Raw genomic sequence first — 13,561 nt, forward strand, 5'->3', positions numbered from 1 at the left:
TCTTTGTTTTCAATAAAAAAATTTTTTTTTTTTTTTTTTTTTTCCCCACCTCTTCCTTGTTAAATTTAAATTTGCTTGGTGCCTTAGGTCTCTGATTTTCTTCCTGCAGTGCTTGTGTCGTTCATTTATACTTAGGAATTTGTATCTTTGGTGTGTTTCCTTGCTTTTATAATTTTGGTTTCCAGGCCATGGGGGAGATAGGATCTTGAAGGTCTGTTATGTGCTTTTTGCTCAGGAATAGTTTCTCTTTGTGTGTTTCTGCCAGAGTTTGCCCTCTGTCCTGCTTTCCTTTGCTGATTGGTATATCAGCAGACGTACCAACCTGATCCCTGAGTCTGTTGAAACTGTTTTCTGAAGTTCACCCTCCTCCTCCTCTTACCATCTCAACTTTGTATACTTGAAGTTGATTGTAATGCTATTAGAGAGGTAAGTCATTGTAAGACCCTTTGACTTTCCGTAAGCCTTGGGAAACCTCAGATCCTGATAACGGTAGGGTGCCAGTTTTCTTTGATGTGATAACCTACAAACTTTGTTAGTAACAGTCATTAAATCGGAAACACCAACATAAAATGTTAAATAGTATCAATTCTTACAAATTCAGGTATCAAGCTGAATGGACTTTAGCCTTAAATTTAGCTTTTGGGGTAAGTCCTAGCATAGATAATCTCAGAATACAATGTTCATCAAGCTTTTTTTTTTTTTTTGAGTTAACTTTGTATAAATTCTGTAGAAGAATTACTGAAATCTATTATTTTATAAGAAAACCTCAGAAGCTAAGGAAACCGTTTAGATCTCTGAACTGAGCATGAATTTTGAAGAGATTTTTATTAATTCAAATACGTAAAAGTTATTTGGAATTTGCATCCCAGCTTGTAAAGGAGAGTTTCAGACTCAACTGGAAAACAACTTCAAGAAGAATATTAAAAGTATGAGAATAACCCATGAGGATTTGAAAAATATGGGATTAATGGGCAAAGTAGGAAGTACAGAGGGAAAAGTAAAGTTGAGTCATACCTGGTGAAAGAAATTAAAACAAATAGTAAAAGGTTATTCTGCTGTATAAAACAAATAGTAAAAAGTTCTTAAGCTATCTAAATTAAAAGAAATAAAAGAACAAGGAAAGTTGGTGTGAAGATAGGATTAAACACCCTAGGTGTTGTCTCAAATCCTTCTAAATCATTGTCCTGCCTTTAGTAAAATGGGAGTAAAACACAGGTGGCTAATGAGCAGACAAGTGCAGAAATGGAAATTACATAGGACAAGCCCAAAGCAAAACTTGGAGATTTTGTGTCTCAAGTCAAAGGGATGGAAAAATGTCCATAAAAGTATCACAGAAAAATTGACATGTGAAATTACAGGCCTAAGAGTAAAGCAAGCTGTATGTGATGGCACTTGATGAAAGAATAGCTCATACAGTTTCTATATGTTAAAAGAAGGAGAATTGATGGGCAGCTATAACTCATATCAGCAGCATATCAAAACAAATCTGAAAACAAATTTTGGAGCAAAGTTCTATGAAACACATTAAGATAAATATAAGATGGAATAAGACATACTGTCTTTTATTGTTAGGGATAGATCATGATGCACTGACAAGATTTTTCTTTTTTTTGCCAATTAGTAATGAAGTATCATCTCCTTAGATTAGAATAGTAACATGGATAAGGGACTGGCTAGAAAGCAAATGAGAGCGAGTAGTACTTAAAAGAGCTTCTGGGTTTTGAGCAGAGTTTGCTGAAGAATCAGTCTTCAGATTCATACCATTTAATATTTTCATTAATGAGCTTGACATAAATATTAGGAGCATGTTACAAGAAAGTCGACAGGCACTGTCAATACAGAAGGAACTAGAACATCATAAAGAACTGTGTGACACTGAAGTTTAGAATAAAAAAAAATATAAGAATAAATCTAATAGTGCAATTAGGATGCTGTACAGCCAAGGGCTGAGAATAGGGATGACTAGGACCTTAATGGTTTGAATTAAGAGAGAAGAGGATTTAGAAATACCAGCTGATCAGAGGATGATCGTTCTATCAACGGGATAAGAAAATCTGAATGTGAACTGAATATGAAAGCAAGATGGTCATACAAGTTGTTGCTTCCAGTCTCCTACGTACTTTAATGTTTTGAACCATGGGTGTCCGACATAGTATGTCATTCAGTAGACTTCCTGTGCTGATTGCTACTTGTAAAAAAGGGGTTATTTGTAGTATGTAGAATAGACTGCTTTTAAATCATTTCAGATACTGTAGGGATGAGTGTCATCGAAATGTTCATGGGGAAAGATAATACCGCCTTCAAGTAAAGGTCTGAATATCATGCAGTAAATAGGGCTAGATGCTAAAGACAAATGTTGAAAGATTATTGATTAGGTGAACGCTCTCTGTTCTGTCTTCTGAGTCAGGCAGCACTTCTGTGTAACATAGTGTATGGTCTTATCATTAAAAGTGGTGTTTTGCTGCATATGTGTGAAGGGACCAAATCAAGTTTTGAAAGAGCAAACCCTTTTTTTAGGCTTTTTTGAATTCAAGTGCTTGACCTCACAATGCCTGTGTTTCTTTTATGGTGGTCTGTATCATCTATGGGTTCTGCTGTGTTCTCCGACCAACTCTGTACCCTTACTTAGGCTTTTAATTTCTACAAACATCACTCTGGCAATGAGGTTAATAAACAGGACATAATAAACATTATGTACTGGAATATTGGTTTCTGTCCTTCGTTTACCTATGCAGATAATTTGTGGAATCTCTTTACTAATTAACAATAGATGTAGACTGATGCTATTAAACGTCTTTAAGGTATGTGCTCTGATGCACATTCTTTTCACTTGCTACTGGTACTCTGCTATGCAGACACTAAATTACTTTGGGGCTGTTTTAGCCATATAAAAATTTCCCAACTAATAGCATTGATTTTGATGCCCTTCAGAAAGGTACATGTTAACAGAACATGTTTTCCATTCTGTGGGGTTTGTCAAAGGTTGGTCTTTAGCTAGATTACATAGCTATATCTTGCTTTATCATTTCTATTTCTTGACTCCCCTTCCAGGACTCCTAATATCCTTGATGTTTTAGTCCCTTGGATAAGCATTATTTCTATCCCCAAATTCAAAAGACTTTGCTTTCTCAGAAGTTGCCATTGGTTGTTGGAAGGAATCATTCCTTGCTGTCAAATAAAAGAGGATGTCAAGGAAACTGGTTTAGTATGTGTCCTCTTGAAACTCAGTCTAGCTAATGCTGAATCATCAATACTTTGTAAAGTATAGACTTACTGAACATTTTTTCTAACTTTTGAAGATTGAGCTCAGCAAACTTTTCTTTTAAAAGAAAAGAGAAAGGAGGGGGCGAAGCTTTGCTTTCACTTTTGTTCACATCTGAAGTCATTACAACTAAGAGATACTGAAAATCTTTTCAGATTTGTTCTATAAGCTTTAGGGGACAAACTTCGCTTCCTTTTTAATTCCTCTGCATTTTTTTGAAAATACTTGGACCATTTTTCCTATCCTGTGCATTCTGGAGGCTACCGACTGTCTTGTCTCCAGTTGTAAAGCTTTCAGAACCAACTTCTGCAAGAGTTAAGCCAATGAATCTCAGGCACTAATGCATACACAGTAATTATTTAAAAAGAATTGGGTGAATTTAACATAAATTTTAATTGCACGAGAAATGTTATTTACATTCTGTTTCTCAAAGATAGTAACAGTAGTAGTACTAGTCAACAGTAGTAACATTTAAGCTGCAAGTGTTTTCCAGAGTACGTGAGACGAGGGAGCAGCACGTGTCAGAGTATATGGAGTCTTCTTGTGCCGGAAGAGTAGTCCTGTTGTTGGTGCTTTCTCTGGAGTTTCTCATTTGTATTTTCCCCTGTGTTTATTTGCTAGTGAACAGACAATGCAAGAGTGATCTTGCATGTATTTGTAGCAATAAGTCTGAAAAGCTCTGTTGCCACCAGGGCTCTAGTAAAACTGTGGAGAGGTGGCGGTTGTTGCTAGGCAACACTGCATGGCCACAGAGAGTATTTTTCTTTTAATTTATTTATTCTTCAGTTTGAGTATGTCCTGCTTGGAGCCATTTGAGTAATAGTTAAGCAAGCACATAGAAATCAGAGAGCTGCAGGAGAGGAATAAAGGAATGGAATATAAAAAAAGAAAGGAAAAGCCATGAACACATAAGAAATAGACCAAGAGACATGAAATACTTAGTAAGGACTAGGGGGAAAAAAGTAAACAAGTATGGTGAAACAGAACAGGAGAGGGGAAAAAACCCAGTAATGAAGGGGGAAAAAAAAAAAAGACGAGATAGGACACTGTTGGAGAAAAGTTAAAAATTGAAGGCTGAAACAGTGTATACACGAGAAGTAGGAAAACTGCTGCATAAGAATTAATCAGAGATAAAAATGGCTTTGAGAAGAAAAAGGAGAAATTTGATAATTGTTTAAAGAGTGATGATTTTAGTTTCCTTTTGCTTTGCAGTCACCCTGCTCTTTCCTAATGCTCATGTTTGCACATATGCAGTAGTAGTAGTGGCACTCAGTCGCTGGGGACTGATTAATCAGTCCAGTATATTTTCCATAGAGGGAAGAAAATTTGCAGTACGAATTTCAGTGCTGTTTAGAAAACACTAAGTGTGTATGTTTGAAAATAGCATTTTGAAAAGCGGATTATTGCTTTTTATAGTAAAATGAAGATGATTATACAAAGGATACTAAGTTAAGCTCTGGTTGCAGGAAGGGAGCTGCCCTGCTGAGAAACACAATTTACTAGCTCAAACTGTGCTACCTAGCCCAAATGTCTTGAGGAGCGTTGTTTGTGGCACCTGGGCTAGACTCATCCAAAGAGTGTTAAGTCTAGCTCATACCAAGGAGCCTTGCATCACACTTCTCTTCTGGTGAATCTTGGCTACGTATGTCCCTGCTAGCTTGGGAATAGAGCAGGATTCCTGGCTGTTGCTTTGGGGCGTGCTTGTATTGCTCACCTCTGCTTGAGCCCAGCGGTTTTTGAGACTGACAAGAAGGGGAGTAGAGCAATCTGAGCTGTCGGAAGGGCAGGCCAGAAGGTTCTGAGAAAAGAAAGCTCTTCCATTTGAAACATGGAAGTTTCCAAAGAGTAAAAGCTTTACAAAGAAGAGACAGTAAATGGGACACGGAACTAGGAGAGTGCAGAGTGCCATACTGAGGTATTGGGGTTATCGGATGTGCTTCTCTCAAAGGTGGTAAACGGAACTGAGACCCGAGGCTATATAATTTAGCCCGGATGTTGTTTTCAAGCTGCGTGTGAATAAACAGTGTTACAGCTGCATTCTCCTAATGTTCTTTCTAATGTTCAGTGTGAAAAGAACTTTCGGAAGCCCAGTTGAGAAATGTAGTACATGTAAATCCTCTTCGTTTCTGTGCACTGGGAAGTTCTTGTTCATGTCATTTCTTACAGAAAAGAAACCAAGACTGTTTATTCCCTTAAACTTGTATTGGGAGATTTTCAAGCTTAGTAAACATGCATATTCAAAGAAAATTGCTCTTATTTGAGCAGTTTTCTCTCGTTTTTAATTATATCTGAGTGTCTGTAAATAGATGACACAACACATGGTGATAACTTTGTAGGGTTTGCAACCATCCATACCTCTGACTTTTCTGGTTTTTTTTTTTTTGAGAGGAAAAAGTGCTTTACAGCAACAGTGTTTGTACTGTCCTACTTTGAGGTGTGTGTGTCCCACTGAGACTTGACTTTCTATCTCCTTAGCAATGAGTGTAAGCATTCGCTTTGACTAACTTGATGCATAATATTTAAAGATATATTTAAATGATTTTTGGATCCCAGTGAGTCAGTTTAGTGGTTCTTTGTGCTTTCTTATACATGCCTTCCAGTTTCATGGTGTTTGGGTTGCTTTTTTTTTTTATATTTTTGTGTTTCCATTTGTTTCTTCTGACTTTGTATATATTACGGAGTTTCAGTAAGTCTCTTACTGTATGTGGAACCTATGGTGTTACAATATGGTTTTTAGATACCAGTCAGTGATGAGCATAGTAAAGAATGCAAGTAAATGCAGTAGTTTTCACTATTTTTTTTTCTCTACAGTATTGTGAGGGAAAAAAAAGACAGCAAGTTTTCCTCTGATTTAGCTGTTTTAGATGGCAATTAATATAAAATGTATTTAAATACTGGGATTTCCTGAACATCTCAGTACAAGGATGTGTCTTTTCAATCTCAAAGAAAATAGAAGTTGAGGAGAAATTGCAGCCTAGTTTTTTTTCCTAGAGATGAGTGAATTGTCAACTCACTTATGTCTTGTCATGGCATGTCCTGATATCGTCTGTGGTTACTTCAGAATCAACATGTGGTTTAAAATGTAAGAGCTGAGGTAACACGTTGTTTGTGTATGGCATTCACAGTTCATGAATGAGCTTCAGATTATTCTCAGTAAAATCATTCTCCATTTTTTTTTTTTTTTTTGTAAGAATTGGTAATGATGGAAAATCTGATATAATCTGGTTTAACCCCAGCTGGCTACTAAGCACCACACAATATCATGTGCAATTTGCTTTTATTCTTCTACGTAGGCCTGAGCTACATTGTTTCATTTTATTGCAACGTCAGTTGTCTTAATTTTATTGTCACTTTAATTTTTGAAAACGTCTCATATTAAATAATTCTTTAGCTATGCTTGAGAAATAAGAGAGATCCTGTAAGTTGGTACTCATATGTGCGGTTAATTCCTTAAATTCTTGGTCATTCAGCAGCTAAAAAAAGAGGGGCTTTTGGGTATGGGTTTTTTCTTAAGCTTTTTGTTGAAGGTCAAGAACATAATCTGTTCCTTAAGAGTACAGTTCTACCTGAATTTTAAAGATTCTTCCTTTTTTCCAGGTTATGAGCTCTGTAAATGTTAATTCTCAGTATGAATCTGGTCTTTACCTACATACTCTCTTTTTATTCAGTCTGGATGAGTCAGGGGAATATTTGCTAAGCAGAGTAAAGAATCCTAAGGGAAAAGCAAGCTAGGTTGAGGTATGGGAAAGTATTGGGAGGGAAAGGGGTGCACCACTTGAGATATATTTTTTTTTTTTTTTCTTACTAATCTTTGCTTAGTTATATTTTGTTTGTCAGGTGAAAATAGTATATTTAGAAATCCTGTGCAGAGCCTGTGTCTCTTTACTTAGACTTCATGCCCTTAAAGAATTAAATTTCTGCTATGAGTACTGGAGGATCAGAGAATTCAACCATCAAGAATGAGCCCCAGACAGGATCTTAAACCTCTGTGATGGCTCTCATGTAGTGCTTGGGCTCTCCAATAGGAAGAAAGCAGGACTACACCCACATTAAAAAAGAAAGAGTATCTCGATGAAGCTTGTCATATTCTAAGAGATAATAATGTAGGGTTTCTGCTACAGAGCCCTACCTCATAAGGGAAGCAGTGTTAAAAGCGTCTCTTCAGCTGCAGAGAGACCAGTTGCCAAGTCCTCCTGTTCATCTACTGATGAAGTTCAACATTTGTTATAGGAAGAGAAGGAAAAAATTGGGAGAGGCAAAGGTTTTCCTTCCTTTTTGTTCTTGAAGTTTTTCTCGGTCTTCTAACACTGAGTCACAAGGGGAGGAGCATTATAAAATGTCCTGTCTAGTGGTATCACCTGCTTCTCTGCTGCTTTATGATTTCCAGCTGTGTTGCTGCTCGCATATCTTTTGTAGCTTTTTATTCTTTTGAGTGCTTTGGTCTACTATTCTCTGTGTCGCATGCTTGGTCCTTTCAGAACATCTTTTCTCATTCTCCCTGTATCTCTACTATCTGATGTATTATCCATGGCCAAAGTACGTGGTGTCTGCATCTGCTCTGACAACAGCAGGTTGAGTGCAAGCAAGATACCATACCCTTAAGTGAAGGTGAAGGCTGTTACACATTTGCCACTTAAATTTGTGTGTGAAACAGCATGAAAAGGAAGTTAGCAGCATGCAATTCCAGGTTGGAAGTTCTTTCACAGTCTCAGTAAAACTGCAAACTAAAGTGTTATGTATGTTTAATACATAATTAACTTTTATATAGCTACCTGTCTTTGAAGAATAAAGATATTTTAAATTGGGAAAACTTCACAAAGTCCAAAAGTGCCTGCTTCTACTTCAGAATTCCCAGTTACATTGACAGTATTTGTGGTAGTTAATAACAAAACCACACTTGCTGTTTCAGAAAAAATCTGTGCGTTGGAGTTTTCACAGTATCTGTCCTGATTTAGCAATAGATTCCTGTTTCTGGAGTAAATGTGATACTTGTGCTTGAGTTTGCACGTGCACTGTTTTAGTGCCTTTAAAATAATATTGCTCTAAAAAAACCTGGTTATGCTAATTAGGCATTGGTTACAGCCACCCATAATTCTATTTAATATTTTTCTATTGATTTTTATTTTATACTAATTTTATTAATACTTAGAGCTGGTTTTCTGTTAGAATTCTGCTAGTTTTGATGTATTAATATTGATATTTTTCAAAGATCCAACATGGCTGTATCACATCATAAGAATGTTATAAGAAATATTCATGTATTATGAATGATGTGCTGTCAAATGTTATGTAAATACTCAAGGGCTCGATATACATTCTGCAGATATTACGAATATGTACATATTAGAAAAATACCTATTTTTCCTTCGTGAACAGCTGGTCAGTTTTAAGCTGCTTTTCCCCCAGTTTGGAACAAGAACCCCTCGAGAACGAGTCACATCAAATAGGAGGAGGGATTTAGTAGGCAGATATAGCATAGATCGTAATATCTTACAACTAGAATCAAACAATCCTTCTACTTGTTTAAAGAACGCTCTTAGACAGAAGTCCTTGGCAAATGGCATCGGTTTTGTTTAGTTGCTCAATATGAAGATAGTTTCCTATATGAAATACAGCTATTGGCTTCTACGTAACTAATGAATTGTAGCCTGAAGGTTGGAATAAATACAATATATGCAAGTCATTTTACCCTATAGCAGATGGGTGCTTAAGTCTGTGAGAGGAGATCAATGGAACCATTTAGCTTTTTGTATTGTTTCAGTGTAGGAAGACAGTCTGTTCCAAATCGAGAGAGAAGGCTGATAAGAATACTTAAGTTTCATTGGAATAAAGCACAGTTATATAAGTTTGTATCAAAAGTAGTAGATGTGCTATTCCAAGTTTGTAACAATTGTCTATTAGTCTGTTTTTAATAATTTTTCTTTGGCATGCAATCCTGTTTAATTAGATTTTACTTTCTCTGTTGTTTCAAGATTCCATAAACTGGAGTCTTATATACCAGCTGCTAAAGCAGGAGTTACTGTCTAAATGATATTCACAATGAGTATTTGGAAGGCTTACAATTATACCCTTGCTAATAAATTGTGCTATTTTCCCAAACAGTTTTAAGTGCTAATCTTCAGAAGGCATTTTAAAATTAGCTAAAATTCTGTCAAGAGATTTACAAAATTTGTTAGCATGAAGATAATTATGTCACAGTCCTTGGACTCCATCTCTGATTGTGTGCATAAATCAGAAAATGTCAGCTGTGTTTTCCCTTAATAATTATCCTTGCAGCAATATATTACAGTTTAGATTACTATTATAATGTTGCTCTAGGTTTTTAAAACAGAAGTTAGTTATTTCTAAAGTTTTCTGCTGATGAAATAATTCACATTTGCAGGATAACAAGTGATTATTGGTGTTAACATTTTATATATCAGTAAGAAAACCAGTATGGAAATAAGCTTTCGACACTTCTTATACAGTCCCCGAAGAAGTCAGCTGCTTTTTTATTGCAACTTTGTTAGAGATTACTGCTACAGAATAGCCTACATTTTCAAAAGCCGTAGCTAACGTGGTCAGCCTTGTGGCATCTCTGGGACTTGACTTTTAAGGAATTTTTTGACCAAAGTTCAAGATGTTTTTTGCTGAATCTGTACAGGATCGAGGTACTTACAGTGGATTCTGTAGGTCCCCGACAATCTGGCAATCTCTCATTGGCACCTACCTCCTTAAAGGTAACTAACTGAAATATTAGAGGGAGCTACTAACTTCTTCACAATTTGGACCAGATAGTCTCATTGTAAGCACTCGGAAGTCTAAGTACGAATGCATTTAATATTCATATTTAAAACTTGGTTGCATAAACATTAGAAAATTAAGACAGAGTATAGTCTGTAGCCACATTTTTAATGGATTATAAGGGAGGAAACAGGAGAAAAATGAATTTATTTTAGCATTTGTGGCAATAGTAAATACAAACTGAACAGGTAAGAGCTGTCTGATCTTTCAGTTGTTTTACGTTCCTCATGTTCTATACATAAAGAACACTTAACAGTGAAAACGTGAGATTACTTTCACAAATGTTTGGAAAAAAACTCAAGCTTTCTAAAAAAATTTCCTAAAGGCGCGTGGAAGCAATGAATCCCAAGAATTTGTCAATCCTATGTACCTAAAAATTTCCTTCATGGGAGAGAGATGGTATTTTCAGTAACAGTTTTGATTTGGCAGTTTATCAACTAGATAAGAGATCTACTCAACTTCAGTGATGCAGGCTGCCTTGGAATAGGTCTTACGCTCCTGCTAGGTTAAAAGATTTTATTTCTCAACTATCTCGAAATGTGTGTAAGATGTTATCTGTAATGCTAACACTTTTGAAAGTCTTATGTGAAGTATTTCAGGGTAGTTAAAGTAGCGGGATATGGCTTAGTGTGATCCCACTCTTGTTTGACTGACTGGCAGATGTGAAGTTGGTTTCAATGGAAGTGTGGTCACTTCTTTCATCAGTTCTGTATTGTGGAATGGGTGGGGTCAAGTTTTGGTCTTCTCAGAACTCTGAATCTTAAGCCTGTCATGGCAGAGCAGAGGCAACAATGCTTTCGTGATTTAGGGAGATCCTCAGTGGTGACACCAGGCAATAGACTGCTTTTGCTTTCCGATCTACTTCTGCAAAGTTTTGTGTTTGACCCAAGAGACCAAATTGAGAATTGCTTTTCAAATGACTAAGTCAAGCAAGGAGAGTTTTCCCATCCAAGGTAAAAACATATACAAGAAAGCTAAGCTGATGAAAGTTTAGAGATGTGTTTTAAAAAGTACAGTTTCACCTTTTGCCAGAATCCTAGGGTTTTATTTAAGACTAGAGCGATTATTTATTTATATTCTACTGTTATGTGAGCTAGCTTAATTCAACCAGTGTAGTACTTTGTTACTTCAAAGAGTAAGATTGGACTTTGTTATTGCCGACTTTCCTCAGACTGTTCAAATACTATTATGAAGTTTACGTCATGATATTATTAATATTATCACTTTCCATAACTGCAGATAGAGAACTACGAGCACATGGTCCTTACTCCCAAAGCTTGCAGTTTAGTTTATTTATAAGAATTATTTGCAGTGCGGAAAAAAATAAAGTCATATTTTTGTGGTTATGGGAGGAAAAGCTTTTCAGTTTTCCTCTTCCTCATCTTCGTAAATTCATCATTCATCTTTTTCATTTTTGAGTAGATGTTCCACCAGTATGCTGTGTATGATGCCACAGATATATGTGGATATCCAGTCTACATCTCCCTTTTACACTAGTTGCCATGTAGTTTTAGTTCAGATCTCATATGATAAATAAGCCATTTAGGTATATCTAAAATCTCTTCCATACTCTGTTGCTTTTTGGTTCATTTAAAAATGATCTACAAGTGTAATGTGTGAGCTGATACTTGGAACCACGAAGAAGTGACATCTGTAGTTATGCTCGTATTTGGTATTTCAGACACTCTGTCTTTTCTCTTGGAGGATCCAATGTTCTGTTTTGGATGAATGCAACTAACTGTTCAGTAGGTGTGCAGTAACTGATGACCTAGTGCTGTGAGGTCGTCTTCCTCCAGAAGTTTGCATCTGGCTCAGGTTTTAGTTAATTTTTTTCCTAATGGTGAAGTTACTTCCTTACCAGCTGCCATACCTTGGATGGAGAGCTATTTGACTGAGAAAGATACTGTTCAGAAACAATTCTCAGAAATGGTAGAAGTAAGTTCATCTTCTTGCCAAACGAACTGGTGCATCTATTATTTGAATCTATAAAATTTGTTCCATTTTTTGTCCTGGGTTATTAACTTTTGTATTGGGTTTATAGTTGAGATATTTGCATGTGTAAGCTTACATATCACAGCATTTTCTTTAGAGCTGGGCCACCTTTGTTCTTCAGCTGTTTAACACAGTGTGGTCTATGCAGACGATGAAGAAATACCAGATGAACTTACTCTTTTCAGCATTTTCCACTTGGAGAGCTGAAGATTTAGTAATACTTGATTAAAAACCCTGTGTGCTTTGGATCCTCTATGTGCTTCATACTACAAGGTCAACGGAAATGAACTGTGTGATTTTGTGAACCTGTGCTGAGATGTTGGTGGCATGGGCTTGTTATAAGATGGCAGTTCCTCTCTAGCGCCTGGAACAATATTCCAAATCGTGTTTCCTTTGGTCTGTTTTCCTGGAGGATGGGAGGTTTGATTTTGCTCGCACAGATACTTTCAGCTTGGTGCTGATGAATCAAACTCTTTAGTAATTAGTATGTTGATTTAGATTTTTTTTTTGGTGTATTTTAAATGACTGTCCTGCCTGTATGTGCTGGGAGCTGAAGGCCAATACATGTAACCTAGATAATGGAATACTTCATTGCAGAGCTTCTCTGTCTTTCTGGCATAAGCCCTTTGAGTTTTTGAGTGAGATTTTGTACAAAGGACAGCTGATTGTACTATAAACAAAGAAAAAATACCAGATTAGCCATGGCATAAGATTTAGTCTCGTACTTAAGGCATACATGATTTTTTATAAGGGAGAGAAGAGATTGCAAAAGTTCTAAATGTAGCTTTGTTAATTTTTTCTGCTTGGAAATGTGTCAATAAAGCGTTAAAACTTTTTAGAATGAAAAATCTATACTCTTATTTAATAATAATGGTAGTTTAAATGTTAATTGGGCAAGTTAAAGTATCTTGTTAGGTCATTTACAAATATCTAATTATTTCCTTTTCAGTAATGCTTTTGCAGCATGAAATTGAATGTAACTTTAAAAATAAAGAATCAATGTACTAAAGAAATAACAGTAGGTAACTTTAATTGTATTTATTACAACTGTCTTTAAGATGTGGGGACTTAAAATTAATTCATGTATTAAAAGCTGCGAAAGCAATATGACCAAATAATAGTGCACATATTTTTTGATGCAGTTATTGCAAAAAGAGCCTGACAATCCTGCCTTCAGTGTTGTTAGCGACAGTAACAGTTACAATTGCAACTTGTTTCTTTTACACCCATACGGCAAAACCGTGCCTCCCAGAGGTGAGTTTTGGTACTGGGGAAGGGTGCTGACGAGAGCAGGGGTAGCCTAAAAGCCTCAGGAGAACATAAAGAAACTATGGGTGATGCAGATGCTCAGAGAATTCTTGTTTGCGCTCCCTTTGCACAGGTGCAAATTTCTGTACACCCCAGAATCTTCTGAGTAAATTCTACTGCATTTATGGGTGCAGAAGAAAAGGATCAGCACTCTGGAGTAATGCAACCAGTCACACGTTTAATACTAATTAACGGAATACAGCAAGTCTTATTTGA

At 36.2% G+C, this 13,561-nt stretch overlaps 1 protein-coding gene across 1 annotated transcript in view; it reads left to right on the plus strand.

The window, feature by feature from the left end:
- The window catches only part of DPYD (dihydropyrimidine dehydrogenase), a 166,389-nt gene that overhangs the window by 26,109 nt on the left and 126,719 nt on the right, over positions 1 to 13,561 (plus strand). The gene's annotated exons all lie outside the window — the stretch shown is intronic.

The sequence above is a fragment of the Buceros rhinoceros genome, unplaced genomic scaffold, assembly GCF_000710305.1.
Source record: "Buceros rhinoceros silvestris isolate BGI_N320 unplaced genomic scaffold, ASM71030v1 scaffold17806, whole genome shotgun sequence".
Taxonomy (NCBI): domain Eukaryota; kingdom Metazoa; phylum Chordata; class Aves; order Bucerotiformes; family Bucerotidae; genus Buceros; species Buceros rhinoceros.